At 41.2% G+C, this 19,848-nt stretch overlaps 1 long non-coding RNA gene across 1 annotated transcript; it reads left to right on the top strand.

Moving 5' to 3' along the window:
• Window positions 1-16,154: 16,154 nt before the first annotated feature.
• LOC144048392 (uncharacterized) lies at window positions 16,155-19,599 on the top strand. The gene is made up of 3 exons (XR_013293332.1): window positions 16,155-16,283; window positions 17,226-17,422; window positions 17,641-19,599. It is a non-coding gene; the product is annotated as an uncharacterized LOC144048392 (long non-coding RNA).
• Window positions 19,600-19,848: the final 249 nt, after the last annotated feature.

The following is a 19,848-nucleotide window of genomic DNA, read 5'->3' as shown; positions in this document are numbered from 1 at the left end:
ACACATCTTCACCATCTCTTCTCAGATAATATGTTTATATCATATACATCTTTGCTCCAAAAATACAAAATAACAAACGGAAATTTTTTACATTATCTGCAAGTTAAAAATATGATAAAGAAACAAATTCCAACACTTCAGGGTACGCTCCAACCGCCTGGCTTAGCTAAAGATATTACCAAGCTTTCTCCGACAACAACAAAAAAACTTTCAAAAATATATAAGTTACTTTCATATACGGATAAAATGTCTTTACCCATCTTAAAATGGGAGACAGACTTGTCTATAGCTCCGGAATCTGACTTTTGGATTCAAGTTTGTGAAAATGCATTTAAAATGACAAAACACACAAATTTACAACTTATCCAATACAAAATAATCCATAGAACATACATTACTCAATATATGATGAAGAAAATGGGCCTCTCCGACTCCGACATTTGTCTCCAGTGTTTACAAAACACTACAGACACTTATTTTCATGCTTTATGGTTATGCACCCCGGTTATGTATTTCTGGACTAAAGTCTTAGAAAAACTTTCCGCTATTGGGTTGGGTTGGGGGCGCGGGCCGCGTTGGGGTGGGGGGCGCTCCTGCTCCGGGGTTTGCTCTCCGGCCGGTGGCCCCTGCGGGGCCCGGGGGTCGTCCTTTGGCGCGGCCGCGGCCTGGAGGGCCCTGAGGTGTTGCGCTTGCTCTGTCCTGGCGGGGGTCGACGGCTCCCCTCTTTGGTGGAGATTTTCATGCATGCTAGATCCACCACACCAGCATCTATCGAGACTCAGACACAATTTGTTTCTCCCTCAGGTCATTGATTCGGTGGAGGCTGGTGTCTGTGGATCACACTCTGCTTCGTCTGTCCTTTCTACCTTTCCTCAGTTTCTCCTTTGGGCCCTTGAGGTTTCCCTGATTTGTTGGAGTTTGGATGTCTCTGGGGTTGGTGAAGGTTAGTGGCCCGGTGGGTGGTGTCTGGTCGGTGCTGGGCTTCGCTTTTCTTTCTTTTCTTTGGTCCCCCTTCGGGTCTCCTGGCGGCCCCACGACTCTGGCTGGATTTTGAAGTGTTCGGTTTAGGTGAACGGTATGGGAATTCTTATTTATTTTTTTATTTTTTTCTCACGCACGCACGCACGCACACACACACGCACGCACACACGCACAAACACACATACAAAAAAAAAAAGAAAAAAAAAGGGGAGAACAATGATGATGACATTTCAAATGATCAATACTGAGATCTCCCAGAAAAAAAAAAAAAAAAAGATTTGATTTTCCTGTCCTTCTCAGAGAAAACCACAAGATTATATTTCAACATCTTCCCAATGATCGTAATAATATATACTGTAGTAAGGATGTTCAATATCATTTTTTTTTTTTCAGAGTCACTGATACCGATACCACTAGTGCTTATGATACATAAAATCTCCTCCCCAATAAACAATGACAGATAATTTTACAGAAAAACCTACACACTAAATAAATTCTGTTAAGTAAATTTGACACTATTTAGAGTGGGACCAAATATACTCAGTTTTAAAGTAATATTTACATTAGGATATATATATATATATATTATTATTTTTTATTTTTTTTAAATTTTACTCCCTTCCGAGTGAGACCAAACAGACTCAGTTTAGAGTAAAAGTCACTGTACAGAATTTAACCCTAACCCTGTGTCCATACTGAAATTTATATTTATAATACCTGTATTTCTAAATTCTAGTTCCTGATTGTAAAATGGCCACAAGATACCTGTATGGACGTGGGTATCAATACATTCAAATAAGGCCAGGTATCAACCTGATACAGATACTGTACCTGCTATTGGTACTAGAAATAGGCAGTTTTACGGGGTGGCAAAGGTGGCAACCAAATTCAGATTCAGATTTGTTGTTATTACAAGTGCAACAAAACAGTGCAAAACATTCAGTGCAAAGACCAAAATAAAATAATGTAAAAACTATGAAAATAATAAATAAATAAAAAACTAAAAAGAACAGAGAAAAAAAAACAAGATAATAATCAGCACATATTATAGAGTGGTCATTTAGGTCATCTTGTTTTTAGTCTGCTTGTCCTGGTTTTAATCCCTTGCCAACTTGCTTGACGAACGATTTTTATCAGTAAACATTCCATCAAAATGAATTCATTCTAACTTTGATGAAATGGACATCATGAAATACAGTACATGTGCAAGCTGGACAGGGGCCAACCCGGGCTGGTTGGTCTCCCTCTCACCGCTGCCTTGCTGAGCGGAAGTGAGAAACGCAGTTCTCGCCGGAAAGACCATTTGTTTGTTTAGTGGTGAGTCGCCCTGGAACCGTATGTGGGCATTTTTTTATTTAACCTTTATTTAACCAGGTTGGTCCCATTGAGATTCAAAACCTTTTTCAAGAGAGACCTGGCCAAGACAGGCAGCCGCAAAAGAATACAAAGTTACAGACATACGGTACAGAGCAGGACCAATTTAAAAAATGTACAAAGTACAACAAATTACAACAGGCACACGGATTTTCGTGCGGGCGACCCGGAAGCAAGCAACAAGATCTAGGCAAGCAGGGGGCTGTGCTGAGACATAGTGGCACAATGGACAATGAGAATTGGGTCGTTCCTCAGGGCAAGTTAAATAGATGATTAAAAGAATAGCTCAAATGTGGGCCAGCACCACATATGATGCACGTCAATAGATTGTCACCCCGAAAAAACGGTTGGCCACACGATCCTTTGACAGTCTCACAACCTAAAGTATACTTTTTTTTGTATAACTATATTTTCTGTGTGGACTATATGTACACTTTAAGGAGTGTTGTTGCTATAGCAGCAGTGCTTCTATTCCCTCTGGAAAATTGACTGGTCTTCCGTACGTACAATACTACTGAAAAAATACATTTAGTCTAAAATCAACCACTAACCAACCCCTGTACACACAAGCATGGAGAAAACATGCAGACTACACACGAAAAAAAAAGCCTGAGCTGAGATTTAAATCCAGAGCCTCTTGACTGTGAGGCAGACATGCTAACCGCTAAGTTGAATAATTTTGATTTGATGAAACCAACATAAATAATTATAGTGTGAGTATTAAACAACGTAGCCTTGTAACAATTTAGAATAGATCTGTAAAGTGATTTAAACTATCTTTGGTTTGAGTATAATTGCATGATGGGGCTTTAACTTTAAGTTGCCTTGATGTTAATAACATCATAATAACCTTTGGGAAAGGCAAGGCATATTAATTACAAACTTAGCCATGTGTAAATTAAAAACCTCACTCAGAGATCCAGGACAAGTCGGTAATCGGTTTATGTTAATCCTTCAACAGTGTATCAGAATGCTAAATAAAAGCTTAGTTGAAAGACAAAAGCTTTGAAATCTTAAAACCTGATGGATTAAATGTCATGCTTCAGACATTTTGAGAGCTTGGAGACTGGATCCGCAAATGTGGATAGCAAATAATTCATAAAGAATGTGTTATGTGAAGACTTTCATTTATTTATGTAGGGGAAAATACTGGGGTAAATTTCCTAGCAAGTAAGGGAGGGGGACAATATTGTTATATTATGCAGACACCCATCCAAGCAAAGCATTTACAACAGAACATGGTGGTAGTGGGCACAAAAAAGATGCTAGGTATTTTTTCAGGTTGTAGCGTTGGTCTTTGATTGACGTGACATTTGAGAAAACAGCTGAGTTTCCACAATTTTGTAGCCTCATTTTACATCAGTGACATTATTTCTAAATCATTCACATTTGACAGGTTTGTTAACACAATAGTATCTGTAATTGTGTCAAATTTTTAAGACATTTATTTTCACTTTCCACTTTCCAAATGTGATTGGTGTATTGCCCGGCCAAAGACGTTTGGGTGCCCATTGAAAATTGTCATCACCGGGTGGTGGAGGTGCCTCCCTGTCCCTGTCCCTTCTCCCTCGTCGCCTTTCCTCCTCCTCTCCCCTTCTCTCTGCGGCCCTGCCGCTGCCTCCTGCCCTTCCTGTCGTCTCCTTCCCCCGTCCCCTCCCCCTCCCCTGTCCGCCCTCCTCCCCCTCCCCTGGGTTCCATCCGTGGCCCGAGTCTCGGCGCTCCGGGGTCCGGGTTGGTGGGCAGGATTGGTGTTGTGCCCGCCCCGCTCCGGTGGGCCTCCGGGCACTTCGGGCGGGCCCCAGTATCTGGGGGGCGAGCCGGGGTCCCGGTGGGGTGGGTGGGTGCGCCTCCCGCCCCCGCCCGGTTGGGGGGGCCCAGCTGGTCGCCCCTCTTAACTAACTGCACTAGTTTTGCACAATACATTTTAGACATAGAGGGCACATAAGGGACATAGAGGGTCATCGGTTGGGGCAGGCCGCAGTATGGAGCAGTGCTGCGGTCCCCTGTCCTGGGTTAGTTTTTCACTTAGATCGTTGGGTTGACGACCGGTGCCTCTCCCCGCTGGGCCTGGGGTGCCGCCCGTCCTCCGGTGCCCCCATCTCCCCTTCTGCCCCTGGTGTTCCGTCCCTCCGCGTGGTGGGGGGTGGGGTGGGCGTGGATGCCCTCTCCGCTCCGCTGCCCGGCCCCTCTTCGGCGCCGATGCCTGGGTGCGGTGTGTCCCCGGGGTCTGGGGGTCGGGGGCTGGGGGGCTGTCGGTTGGTGGGGATGGGGGCGGCTTGGTTGGGGGGGTGGTGGTGATGGGGGTGGGGGGGTGTCTGGGGATTTGGGGACCTGGGGGCGGTTGGGGCTGGGTTGGGGTGGATGGCGGGGGTGGATGGGGGTCGTGGGGGGAGCGGGGGTTGTGGGCCGGTGGGGTGCCTGGTGGGCCTGCAGTGCCCCGTCCTGCTGCGTTGGGTTGGGGGCGCGGGCCGCGTTGGGGTGAGGGGCGCTCCTGCTCCTGGGTTTGCTCTCCGGCCGGTGGCCCCTGCGGGGCCGGGGGTCGTCCTTTGGCGCTGCCGCGGCCTGTGTGGCCCTGAGGTGTTGCGCTTGCTCTGTCCTGGCGGGGGTCGACGGCTCCCCTCTTTGGTGGAGATTTTCATGCATGCCAGATCCACCACACCAGCATCTATCGAAACTCAGACACAATCTGTTTCTCCCTCAGGTCATTGAATCGGTGGAGGCTGGTGTCTGTGGATCTCACTCTGCTTCGTCTGTCCTTTCTACCTTTCCTCAGTTTCTCCTTTGGGCCCTTGAGGTCTCCCTGATTTGTTGGAATTTAGATGTCTCTGGGGTTGGTGAAGGACTCTGGTTAGTGGCCCGGTGGGTGGTGTCTGGTCGGTGCTGGGCTTCGCTTTTCTTTCTTTTCTTTGGTCCCTCTTCGGGTCTCCTGGCGGCCCCACGACTCTGGCTGGATTTTGAAGTGTTCGGTTTAGGTGAACGGTATGGGAATTTTTTTTTTTACACGCACGCACGCACACACACACGCACGCACGTTATAATACGTTGCAGCAATGTTCATATTCATATTCAGGTTCATATTTAAGTGCTTTTAAAAATATATCAAAGATGATAATAATAATGTGTTCAATTACTAAGAGAAATTGATGCACACAATTGTCTATTTATGAGTGAGATACGATCACATGACACACGTCCCTGGAGAATCTTTTTGCCTGCACCTCGAGCAAATCCATCAATATCGTGTTACACCACCTGCGCCAAAATGTATTTTTAAATTTAATTTATTTAATTTATTTTGAAAGATTAGTCTTTTTGCCACCAAACTGTAAGGTGTGCCGGGGGCCTGTAAAAGAAAATGCCCTCAGTCTGCCGGAACACCCAACATGGTGCAGCGTGGTCTGCCAAATTCTCAATCACGCTAAATGAGGCTTGCACCTGCATAAATATTAAGATGCACTCGTTTTTGTTTTATATTTTTGACTGCATGTGTGCTGTCTACGAAAATAGAGCCCTTAGACTTCAGGGCATTGAAATACTTTCTTAAAGGATTTCCCGTTGTCCATACAAAATCTTTTTGCAAGCTGGAATAAAAAAAATACTTACAATTAAATCTTCCTCAATTTGAAATGACATACATGAATTGTGATTTTTTTTTTATAACATGCTCCTAGATTTTACAGGAATGTGCTATGGTGTTTCATTCGTTTCTTTTTAGCGTTGTCTCGGTGTTAGCTGAGTAGAAGGAACAACAATAGTGTCCCATAAATGTAAAATGTTGTTGATGATATTTGTCAATATCAGCAAACTGACTACATTTACTACAGTCAACTCAAAATGGTTAAATTATTGACAATTGGCTGTGCCCTTTCTTGTAAAGGTTGTCCCTGGTCAACCTCCTAACACAATGAGCTGTGACTCCAAGGAGCAGTAACATGAGCAGCAGCTGAAACTCAGCTTAACCATGTTGGGTAGCTGTTGAGTTGTAAATCCTCAGCAAACACGAGTGAATGCCATCCTAAACATGCAAAGTCTGGATCTCAGTTGAAAGCCAGAAGTGACCATCTTTTGCTCTGACAGGCAAACTTAGCAACCCTTGAAGAAGACCTGGGGAAGACGTACTGAAATATAAATCTTAAATAGTAACAAATAACATTTTAAACCAGTCAATTTATTGAGTTTAGTTAGACCACATTCATAGTTGGATTAAGCCGGGGTTGATTGGTCAGGTCTGGCACAAGGATGATGAAATAGAAAGACAACTGATGTTGCATTACCACCAGAGCTAGCCCAGTATCCCTTAGATCATGATATAAACGATAGAAGGTTATAAGGTAGGTAGTTCTTACAGTGGCCGCCAAGTTCAACCTGTCACTAAGGGGCATCGAGAATTACAGTACATGGACAACTGACAGGAAACACGAGTTCCAATTTAGCATGAATACATTTTAACAAAATATCACTAGTTGCAAGCAAGTCTCTTTTGATTCAATACTGATCTGTAGTTCCCATTGCACTAACTGAAAAGCTGTAAAGCTCCGTATCACCTTTCTTTTTGGAATGGTAAACAACAGATGTGTGATTGGTAGTCAAATAAGTCATCAATTTCCTGATGTCCAGAGACTCATAGTTGCGAATGAAAACCTCTTTAGGAAGTCAAGGTAATGAAGAAGCAATCTATTACAATAAAAATTGTTAAACCAAAACAAGCAAACTGACACTGTGCAGTTGAGTCATGACACGTTTATTGTCTTTGGCATCATCACAGCCTCACACTACTTTCCCCATATATTCTCTGTTATTTGAGGACTTTTTGATTGAACGGTGGAAATAGCAACCTTCTTGTAACCTGAGAAAGAATAGCTCTTATGTTGCCAATTAATCAACAGTGTACTGTATCTTTTACAACTTTTTATCTGTTTGAAATCATGCTTTGCAGTGTATGGTGCTGAATTGGCTCATGGTCTTGGCTTCAGTTTGTTCTCTAAATTTTTTTTATGAATGGGTGATTTTCTTTTCTTTTTTTTCTCTCTCCACCTCTGACACAAGTCTCCCCATGTCCAAAGTGAGTTATGATCAATCTGGTAACCTGAGAATATCATGCTCCCCAGGGCCTAAGTACTCTTTCCCTAAGATTTCCATTCTGGTATTATGGGGGAAGTGTTCCTTTTTCAAATGAGAAAAACATCTGACTGAGAGACAGTCATGCTGATATGTGGCTTAACAGGGGAAAACCTAACCTTGAAAAAAAATCTTTCTGTGTACGTTCCACAAAATGGACTTTTATGTATTTTTATAAAAGTGTGTGTTTGTTGGACAGCAGCATTTTATTTGACGTGTACGGCACAGTTTGTGTTGAAGACACTCAATGGCAATGTAATGACTGACTATAGGCAGTCAATATACAGCATAGACCAAGAAAGTGATGTAATATGACATATAAAGCATTTTCATATAGTAAAAAGTACGAGGCAAATAAAAATTGTTCCTTCACACATTTGTTTTATATTGCCAACCTTAACAAATTTTGGGCAAATGGCGGTCTACATCCTGGATTGGGCACCAGTCAATTGCCAGTCACATATAGACCACATCTTTTGACACCTATGGAAAATTTAGAGTCTTTAATGAACCAAACATGCAAGGAAGGGTATCCAAAAAATAAACGCACACACGCATGGCAAAAGCATGCAGACCACACAGCACGGTTGACATATTGAGTTGAGCAGACAAGAGGCATGTGCTGCTTTCCCATCCCATGTTTTCTTTTCTAAATTCATCGTTCTAATCAAATATTTCCTCTCAGGCTGATGATGGTATTGCAAAGTAGTATAACAGTAATATCTCAAATTTCCACCCTGGAATCAATAAAAAGTTGTCTCATTTGACCAAATGTCTACTAGTTTTATCTTTTGAAACACGTTTATTTTAGGATGACTCCAATACTCCACTTGGCCTTTAAATATCCTGCTTTGATTTCCACATACGTATCATTATTTGAATTTTTCCTTTTGTATTTCACTAGACAAAAATAGTTATTATGCTTCTATCTCAAATATACACATCAATTCAATTTAATTTATTCCAGACAAAAACAAGCAATATATATATAAATAAAATAAAAAAAGTTACACATTAAGAAGACAGGCATACCAGTTTTACTATATGTTTGACTGGTAGCGAATTGCATTGAAATCCAATATTTGTGAGTGACACTGTCACGTTGGGGAGGAGGACCCAAATGCAGGGAGGCAGGAGAACCACGGCAGGGATGCATGTAATACTGAAAACAATTTATTTAACAAAAAACACTAACAGGGGAACTGCGTAAAACTCTAAATAAACAAAACCAACAAAGTTATGAAAAGACCAAAAACAGGCGAAGAGGCCAGGGGCTGCAGCGGCATGACGTGAGCCGCCGGAACGGGAACTGGTGGCGGCCGCAGCACATGCGCTGCCAAAACGGGAACTAGGTAGCCATTGCGGTAAGGAGATGCCAAATTACCCAAATATACAAGGAACAGAATGCTAACAAAGGAAACCGTAGATGTGTGCTGTGCTTAGAGTAAACGTGAGAGCAAAAACAGTAGGCAAAACTGTTGGATACACCAAATCTACAAACTGCAAAAATACAAAACTCCAATGTGACAATGGAGGTAAGCCTGACATCCTCCTTCCAACACTGCTGCGATTGACCTTGACATTGACAGAATGTGGGAAGCAAGCAGCTCCATCCACCAATGTTCACCAAGGAAACTGAAAAACAAAACACACACAGGCATAGAACCAGGAACATAACAGTTCTGACTTAAGTACAAATTCATGTTTAGTTATTGGAACGGAACGCTGTCATAGAAAAAGGCTCCTGCACTTGTGTTTATTTGTCATTTCGTCACAAATCTGATACTGAAGTGTATTTATAGTGTAACTAGTGTAAATTGGCGAAATGTCAATCCATCCATCTATTATGATAGATCCAATCTGGGACCTGCCTGATTAATGTGTGTAAAATCCCATACTGAGTTTCTGCACCTATGACTGGGAGAATGTCTGGCAATGTTCCTTGCTATGACTCCAGAAAAGCAATTTCCTGTCAACGACAAAAAAGGTAAATAGATTTCCAGCTGTAGGACAGATTATTAGTAATCTTAACATTAGCCAACAGTGTTATCAGCATTAACTTCTGATAACCCACACATTTGTCCAGTCAAATTATTGACTTGGGGGTGGGTATTTATACATATACAAACTCCTCAGTCAGATAGATGCTCATCTTCCTATCGGATGACTCGGGTTCTAGTCCCAATAACTCCACTTATGGTTCACGTTACTATTTATTTATTCATTTTTTGCTATTTACATAGCCGATAGAGGTTGCTAAACTTCAATACATAACACCTGGTCGTATTTTGGTTCATGGTAAAACCAATGTGGTCGTATTATGTTGGAGGACTTGTTGCCTCTGATTGTTGGAAGAGCACGGCTGAGGAGTATTCTGGTGAACAGGTTACTGGGGATAGATAAGAGGGTAATGCCCCTGTGGTTGCTAAATGTGAGCTTGTCACCTTTCTCCTTCCAAAAGGGGAAGATAAATGTCAGATGAAATAGGACTGGACTGGCATAAATAAAAATAAAAATGAAAATGGCCCTGGCATTTACACTATGAGACCGGCCCGTCAGCCTTTTCTATATTGTAAATGGATTAATGGGCTGCTCCCTTTAAATTGTGGGTCAGTCTTTTGAGGTAAAATGGAGGAAAATAATAATTAATAAAAAGCACCAAATTAGCCTCAATAGACCCCGGCCCACCGGGCATCTGCCCTGAATGCCAAATGGCCAGTCCAGCCCTATCATGGACAGGCATGATATCCACCAGTACAGTATATCCACTGGCTGTTCCGCAGCAAGGCGTCTTTTGAACGAGAGTTTTAGCTATCAAACTAGTGTTTGACATTTTGGAACTATGAACATGCTTTTGTAAAAGGCAGATGCAACCGAGTGCCATGAATTAATGAATTGTAAGGACACCATATCAGCATGGATGGTCTTTAATGGAAATGTATGACTGTGACTGTGAAATCCTAACCATTGCTGTGGTTGGAAACCTACTGTGTGTGTGACTCAGATGGTGCAGTCATCATCATGCATGGGTGTCACTAAGCTAAATTACAGGAGTGCTGTTCAAGACAGTGTAGCAGGAAACATTGAACTAAAGATGGAAATCCATCAAGCATCATTTTACTGCTTGAAAGCTCAAATGGAGGAAAAAAATCCCATATTGATTTCCTGTTTCCAAAGAGTTTTACTTATAAGGTACTCCTCAACACTATTTCTGTAATAATACTGTGCTTTGTCCATCCCTGTGTCTATTACTGACACTGAAATGTATTCTGCACATAGCTTCAAAAACAAGCAATACACTTAACACATCTTTTGATAGTTCTTGTCATGTTCTAGGATCTATTTTGGAAAGCTGAATGCAGGACTCCCTAAAAAAAAAAAGTGACAGAGAAATGATGCTCTTTCTTTCTTAAGCCCCAGATTCCATCACTTTCATGTTAAACAGACAAACACCAAGAGACTTCACTAAAAGGCAAGACAGAATCTTATGTCCCAGTGACCTAAATTTGCTTTTCAAAGAATTGGACTATAATTAGACTGTATTCACATCCGTTTGCAATGTTAATGAATGGATCAACCCCCACACACTACAAAAACTCTCTTTGCTATTTTGAGTGTTAAGTGTGTTGCCACAGAGACAATGACAATTCTATACAAGCTACCATGCATTAATAAATGAATTACAAAATGCATTGTAACTGAGAGCCAAAAACATATTATGTATAGATATAAATAATTAATTTAATTAACGGGTATTGGCAATTGGTTGTGTTTTAAAGGAACTAAGAGACAAATGTTTTGAAGTTAGGGTTTCCTTTTCAGTCAACATGGAATTTAATATTTCTGTTTTAGCATAATTTTCAAAACTTACTAGTAATTCTTAATGTATGTGACAGGTATTATAGCAAAGTCAGGAGTGACGTGTGTCATCAAAGATGAGGAAGAAAATGGCCATAATCGAAATTTGAGGAGCTCTTGTTCATCAATTTAAAACTCACATCATATGGCAAGCATAGAAAAATCCAACCTATTCTTTTGGTCCTCATTCATTTCAATAGGCTTCACAAATGGGACTCTACTACACATCCGTCACACATAATTTGCTGTTGTTTGCTTTTTGTCAACGGAACTGAAAAATGCATTGCCTTCATTCCAATATAATTTTTTTTCTCATGCAAGGCAATATAAAGAAATATCACATTCATTAAAAATGTGCTCTGCTATTAGAGCTGACAAGCTCTATGATAAGAACAAATATAATTTTAATTGGCTTCTGTTACATCCCTCAAGATCAAGCTCATAGAATAATGCAACATTTTATAGTCTGCATTTCAAGGTTCCTTCTCTTGATGGTTAAAATACTATAGCATTTCTTTTTCCTACCAAAAAATAAATAAATAAATAAATACACGATGATTTCATATTCTCCCCATAGCAAGGAAAGTAAGGTGTTTATCAAGGTTGCTTGTTCAGCTAAAAAACAAATCAACCTTATGGTGCACAGTAACATAAAGGTAAAAAAAAAAAAGGGTCTCATTACTACACATCTCAAGAGAAAAATACATTCATACAGTACATTTTAAAAGGCCTCAGGACCTGAAATAAAACTGTATCTTGCTTCTTTGGCCAAAGGAACTCTACTATATTTTTTAAATTTATGCTTGTTTCCAGCCTTCTATGTACTCACTTCCATACAGTTAACAACAAACACACACAGTTAATGGCCGTTGTACTGCAGTTGTGAAGCATAGTGAATCATTTACCACCTCAAAAGAGATAGCTTCGCCATTTTCCCTCAGGATAATATATGGCGTAAATTGAGAAAAGTAGATCCAAAAAGGTGGCTCCAATTTTTTTTTTATCTTTGTTTGCAATAAATTATTAGAATTTGTAGCACAGTCCATGTTTGAACTATTTTTAAATGAGTTTGGTGTGATAGCAGTAACATGTGCAAATACGAAATTCAGTTGACAATGTACTTAACAAGAAAGACACACAACGTAAAAGAAGAGTTAGGGATTTATTTAGAATGTATCCAGTGATTACATGTTGGCGTGTGCACGTGGTGATTGGTAGAAAAAAAGAAAAAAAAGAAAGGTAACAGTAAATTTCTATTACTTTAAGATTTTGACTGTAATTGATGTGTGATTGTGTTGAGGTAGTCAATATTACCTCAAATTGACAGACTGTGCACTGGTTTCCCTTTTCAAGAATGAATGAAAGGAGGATGTATTCAAATTTAGAGGATTCACACTTCTCAACTTCCAAGGAAATCTCTACAGCATTCATAAGTGCTGCATAGGCGACTCTGACTAATAGTCAATGTTATTATTAGTTCATCCTCCATTAATACTCAAGGGGCTGATGAACCCAACAGTAAAGCCCTTTGCCATTTCATGCCGGCACAGCCCATGAAGGTGCATTATACATTATGTCATATATTTTAACAGACGTTTTGAGGATTTCTGAGGATATTTGTTTCCAGTGTCAACTATGCAAGTAAATATACCATGAGATTTGTCTTTAGTTTTTTATTATAATGTTTTTGCATGTAGTGGTTTCAGTCAACAAGCCAACAGAATGTAGATGAACGACTTACTGCGGTTCGAGATGAAAACAAAGTGTCACAATGGTGGATGTGATATGAAATGTTAAAAATGATTCACTAATTTGCAATAGCCTACATATTATCATTACTCCAATTTGAAAATTAGGAATTAAAGTTAATAAACACGAACACTCAGCTCTGAATCAAGTTTCAAAATTTAACTTAAAGTAATGAAATCACATTTTTTATCATTTACACATTCATGCATCGGCGACTTAAATTTTTGAAAATGAGGGACAGTGAGTTTGAAATTTTAATTTGAGACCTTTTATATTAAATTATGTGAAGTAAAATGTTCTTAATTTAACTCATGACCATGTAATTTTTGTGAGCGTGTTTTTTTTTAGTTTGTAGCTGCTTTGTTTCATTGTTGTTGCTTTTTACAGCAATTAAAATGCAATAATACAGGTTATTGAATTCTATAGTGGACACCAGGATGTCAGGAAAGCAAATCTTTCATTCTCCATCTCAGCAGTCATTTTCATAATGTGAGCGAAATGGGGTTTAGCATTGTCTTGCTGAAATATGCATGAAGGCAGCATATGATGCTCCAAAATTTGGTGTCCTTTCTAGCATTAGTTATGAGGGCAGGTTACTGTTGCCATGGGCATTGACACAACCCCTTAACACAGAAGACCCCAGCACCTGGGCCTATTGCTGTCCAACAGATTGGGTTCTCTTTTTGGCATCAGACCACATGGCTTACATTTTATTCCCACCCCCTCAAAAAAAACCAACAAAAAAAACAAAAAAAACAAAAAAAAACATATATATTTATATATATACATTTTCTTAACTGCTTGTCCTCACAAGGGTCGCGGGGAGCGCTGGAGCCTATCCCAGCTTCAGAGACATTAAAATGTCTGTAAATGTAAATATATACATTTACATTATTTTTCTTTGAAACGGCGTAGCACGGAAACTCCGCTCCCACGGCCCATGGCCATGGCTCCAGCTTCAAAAATGGCGGCTTTAATGGCCGCTGGAGGGCTTCAGCTGCCGGTGAGTGAGGACGACTAGCCGTTGACTCTGAGACGCGGCCCAATGAATGAGACTGTGAGGGTGTGTTCCATTTGAGCTCTCCATTCAAAATGAATGAGCGCTCGCGGTGAGCTTCACGTGCCTGTAGTGAAATCATGACGGCACAATTTCATCCACAGTGGAAATGCAAAATGTTTGTAGTCTGTGTATATATATTGTACATTTTTGACATGACACTGGCCGGCTGGCTAGTGCCTGGTTGCCTTTCTGGATTAAACCTGGAAATAGATTTTTCAGCTATATGTAAAAAGCTTCTGTGCATTTGATGGGCTGCACTCTGCAAGTTGCAACGGAAATTCATATTTTGAATCCTAGAAAAAACAGTGGCCAATGCTTCCTACTCATGAAATGTTAATGAATGAATGCTTTAACGTGATAATAGTCATATTCTTATTGGTACTCTTAAAGTTTGTTGGCTGTAAAAAAAAAAAATGAAAGCGAGGCAGTTAAATTTACAGAATACATGCACGTCATTGCGCATGGTCAGGATTAGGAATATTTGATGCCACTTTTTTTTGGACTGTTACTCAATTCTTGAGTAGTCACCGATACTGATACCAAATACCAATACCACCAGTAAGTCAAGTTCCCCACCCAAAAATGACATGATTTTAAAGAAAGACCTATATATCCCAATATATTATTTTCCCTTAAATGTGCATGAAATTAATGGCAACTTTCTATTCATATAATTTCTCCTTTCTAGTTCCTGACCGTAAAACGGTTGCAGGAGGGTGGCCGATAATGGTATCTGTCACCGCTGCGAGTACCGATACCTTAAAATAAGACTGGTATTGGCATCAATACGATATCTGTTATCTGTAGTCAGGATGGTACCACCTATGCCTACAGTATGCTATGGAAAAACCCTGTAAGAGAGAACGAGAGGGATAAACCAAATGATTGTGCTGGAATCTGTCATTTTAAAAAAGTACAACAGTACAAAGTACAACAAATTATTCTGGTTCTATTCTATTCTAATCTATTCTGATTGTGGTACATAAACATATTGCAATAATTTTCAGTTTCATTACACTGATAATGCAAAAAAAAAACTAAAGTATGTCTGAATTTAAATGATAAATACTCCTGGAGATTGTGATAAGATAAACATGAAGGGAGACCAACAAAATAAAATAAAAAGTTACTATAATTAAAAATCCGACATTATTTATAAACCTGAGTCCAAAGTTGTGATGAGCATAAATTGAAATTAAACGCAGCAACACAAAAGCCAGTTGCATGCCTAATACAAACAACGCCGAACAGTCTTAAATGACAGATGACTTGTCATTAACTGATTTAGTGTGTGTGCTGCACAGTGAAATCCGACCGAGCCATTATGGTAAAGAACAGCCGCACGGGTGTGTAAAATGATCGAAGGATCTCTGTTGCTTTGTGAAGATGAATCACACACTTTCATCATTTGTCATGTCAAAGTAAAAATACTACAGGGTTAACTATGATCCACTGACTCAGTCACAAAGGTTAGTGAAAGACAACAAAAGAACATCCACGACAAAGCAGCAGACATATTGACTTACAACAGTGCAATTGCAATAGCGTAATTTTTCTTTTAAAAGTTGTTTTTTTCTCGGGCATGTATTTTGGGTTGACTTGAAATTACATTCTCTTTTAAATTGCATGTGAAAGTGTACTGCCAAGCAGAAATTCTAATGGAAGATGATACTCGATCATTGCAAGCTAGTAATATACTTAGCGCCATCACAACGGTTCACAGTTAAATACTGTGCTGCATAGCTATCGCAAATCTTTTTACCAATACCAAAATACCAATATTTCCTGTGTGATACTAGGCGCCATTCACTGTCTGCATGTGTGCGTGCTCACTTGAATCAAGAAGGGAGTGATGACTCACGTGATTCTTGCAGCTGCTCTTCCCATGCATTTGAACCCTTTAAAATGTTTTTTTCCTCCCTCCCCTCTGTACTTGTGTATAATACGGTCCCTTGCTTTGCTGGTATCCTTCTGTTATGTCTGTTATCTGGTGTTCTTTGTCTCCCCCTATTGCAGAGTACTGGTGAGCGGTGGACGGTGCCCTGGCAACACACCTGTCACCTATCTGCAATCAGCAGCTATTTAATGGTGGCTGCAGCAGTGTGTTGCTGCCAAAGGATTGTTTGCTCTCTGCCATGTGCCTGTAAGCTGTCAGTGTATAGTGCTCTTTATTGTCAAATTCATGTGCTAAGGTCTTCTTTTTTTTTTGTCTTTCGCGTTTACCCCTGCTACCGTCAGTACATTATCTTTTGTATCTAAAACGTAGTTGTTTTGTGTTGAACTTTTTTCCCTCGTCTTTTGCTCTTTCCACATGTTTTGTGCGCCTTGTGTTTAATAAACCTTTTTGTACATTTTTTGAGTCTGCTTTGGGATTCAGTTTACTCGGCATAACCAAACTCATAACAGTCCTTTGGACCTTTGAACATGGATCCTGTTGGACACCCTCCGGGAATCATCTACAAGTGCGCTACTGATGAGACCTGCTGCTGTAGGAGAGGAACCGATGCAACTCGGCGGGGGGCAGCTCACAACAACCGACAGACATAGACTGATGCGGGAGAGGCTCTGTCTTTACTGCTGTCATCTGGGCCACCAGGGCCTGCACAGCGGGCACATTTATTATTTATTATTGTTTATATTGTCACATGCATTGCTTGCAGTCTGCTGCCAATCCAATTCCTCAATCTAAGAAGGAATTGGAACCCATTAGCTTGGAAAAAGTGCCCTTTGACTGTCATGACCTACAATTGGTGTTCAGTAAGGACCATGCCAAATCCTTGCCTCTTCACCGGCCGTATGATTGTACCATTGATTTGGTCCCCAACGCTCAATTACCTGTTTCTAAGATGTACCAAGTTTCCAAACCAGAACAAGAAGCCTTACGAGAATACATCTCCTCACTAGCCGCAGGGTTAATTCGTCCTTTAGTCTCCCATTGGCGCGGCTTTCTTTTTCATTGACAAAATGATGCCGTTTGGCCTAACAAACTCGCACGCTGTTTTTCAGTGCCTGATTAATGACGTGTTACGGGGTATGTTGAATGTGTTCTGTTTCGTCTACTTAGATGAATCCTGATATTTTCCAGGAATCTGCAGGAACACCGTCAGCATGTTAGGAGGGTTTTTCAACGGCTGTTAGAGAACCGCTTGTACATAAAGGCTGAAAAAGGCCAATTCCACGCTGAGTCAGTCCAGTTCCTGGGACACCTAGTGAAGAACAGTCAACTTCGTGCTGATCCAGCCAAAATCCAAGCTGTGGTCGAATGGCCGATTCCAAGATCAAGTAAGTGCTTGCAGATGTTTTTGGGGTTTGCCGATTTCTACAGGCGATTTAGCCGCAATTACAGCATGAAAGCGGAAACTCTGACTAGGCTGACATCTAAGAAAATTCCATTTACATGGACTCCCAGAGCTGAGGCCGCCTTTGCGGGTCTAAAACAATTGTTTACTACCCCACCCGTGTTGATCCATCCTAACACTGATCTTTCTTTTGTTGTCGAGGTCGACACGTCGGATACCAGAGTGGGAGCAGTACTGTCCCAAAGATCCCCAGTTGACCAAAGGTTGCACCCCTGCACCTTCTTCTCTCGACGCCTTAGCCCGCCAGAGGTTAATTACGTTGTAGGCAGAGTTGCTCGCCATTGTCTTGGCTTTATAGGAATGGAGGCACTGGCCGGAGAGTGCCAAAGAACCATTTCAAATATTCGCGGACCACAAGAAGTTGGTCACGTTGGTCTCTGTTCCTGACCCGATTAAACTACATCCTTACTTATCGTCCTGGTTCCAAGAATAGCAAGCCTGATGTGCTGTCAAGACTACATGACCCAATGGTGAGGGGGCATTCCATGGAAACGGTCATCCCTGGGACACAGATTGTGGGAAGTCAAGAGGCTGGTGGAGGAAGCAGCAAGCAAAATCCAAGTTCCAGGCAGCACTCCAACGGGGAAGCAGTTTCTTCCAGTGGCACTACGAGCTGATGTGTTAAAGTGGCGACACTCATCAAAAGTGGCCTGCCATCCAGGAGTAAGACTGACACTGTTCCTTGTTGCTCAGAGATTTTGGTGGCCTACGATGCGCAAAGACATTGAAGAGTTTGTTTCTACTTGTCCTGTTTGCGCATGCAGCAAGTCTTCGCATCGTCCGCCTGCTGGTTTGCTTCATCCGCTGCCCCCTTCGCTCTTGCCAGTGGTCCCACATTGCATTGGACTTTATCACCAGCCTCCCAAGTTCATCAGGAAAGACTGATTCTGAATGTGGCTGAGAGGTTCTCAAAGATGGTTCATTTTGTTGCACTGCCTAAACTACCTTCTTCCATGAAGACAGCGAGCCTGCTTGTTGAACACCTTTTAGAGTACATGGCATCGCCTCTGATCTTGTTTCCGATAAAGGCCCGCAGTTCGTTTTCTGAAGTATGGAGGCGATTCTGTAAAGCATTGGGGGCCTCTTCAAGCTTGTCCGGATATCACCCACAATCGAATGGCCAGACTGAAAGGTTGAACCAGGAATTGGATGCCTTCTGTGCAGGTTTACCTTAGACGGGACCACCGGATTTGGAGGGACACTAGGCTGGCTGGCTCCAAATGCTGCTCGCAACAGTCATCTCGCCGATCGCCACCGGAGGCCGGCTCCTTCCTATTGTCCGGGGCAAAAGATTTGGTTGTCCGCAAGGGACTTGCACCTGGCTGGTGGGGCCTAGAAGTTGGACCCGAAGTACATTGGACCATTCACTGTTGACTCTGTGGTGAACCCTGTCGCTGTTAAACTTATACTGCTAAAGATTACTTTGCTTTTAAATCACTTTAACTGCATTCAAATGTTATACTTTTGATTACAGTATATGCAGCATTTTGAGTTATGTTGGGTATACAATGTGCTATTAATTAATGATTCTATTTCATTTTACAACCCTAGGTACTGGTAAATGTCTATGTCTAACAATGTGTACAGTTTTTGCTTATTAAGCCTTTATCATTAGAGGTGGTAAATCCAAGTCCAAGTGGTCCAAATCAAAGTGGTAAATCCAGGGACTAAACCTAAACTGTGACAAGTTTTTACTTTCTGGACATCCCCAGGGGCTAGCTATAGCACCTGGATTTGCCACCTCTGCTTATAAAGGGGGCTTAATAAACAAAAACTTTTCACATTCTCTTTTCGCCTCTATTTGGGATCATTTTATGTTATGAGATTTTACAGTATATATTTCTTCACAAAATAAACCAATGTGGAGACAAACAAAATGCTAGTTTCAAATCATTAAAAACACAATTTGTTCTCGTTCGTACACTGGGCAATACTGTAACTGGAATGGTAAGAGGACACTCGTTTAAAAAAAAAATAAAATAAAAAATGTGGCCAAATCATGTGTGTTGCTTCCGTGCAAGGTATCATTGTTGAGCTTAATAGAACACATCAGCAAATATTTGACTTTTCTTTCCTGCTGTGGAAGCTGTGAATACTTGAGCCGCATGGCGTGCCGTAGTAATCATTAGAGACTCAGCACATACTACTACTCCGCCGCAAAGACACTGGGGACATCTGTCATTCAGATGAAGACAAATGTAGGTCAGCGTTCCTCGTGCCTTAGCCGAGCAGTGCCTGATTAAAGGAGGAACCTGCATAAGTCCACAAGCAAGTTACACAACATTTGGCATTATTTGCTCTTGTCCAGGCTTCCTGATTCAGTGTCTGATGATCATTACTCTCAGAGAT

This window comes from Vanacampus margaritifer, chromosome 3 (assembly GCF_051991255.1).
Source record: "Vanacampus margaritifer isolate UIUO_Vmar chromosome 3, RoL_Vmar_1.0, whole genome shotgun sequence".
In the NCBI taxonomy this organism is placed as follows: Eukaryota; Metazoa; Chordata; class Actinopteri; order Syngnathiformes; family Syngnathidae; genus Vanacampus; species Vanacampus margaritifer.
This window is presented reverse-complemented; position numbering and strand designations above follow the sequence as displayed.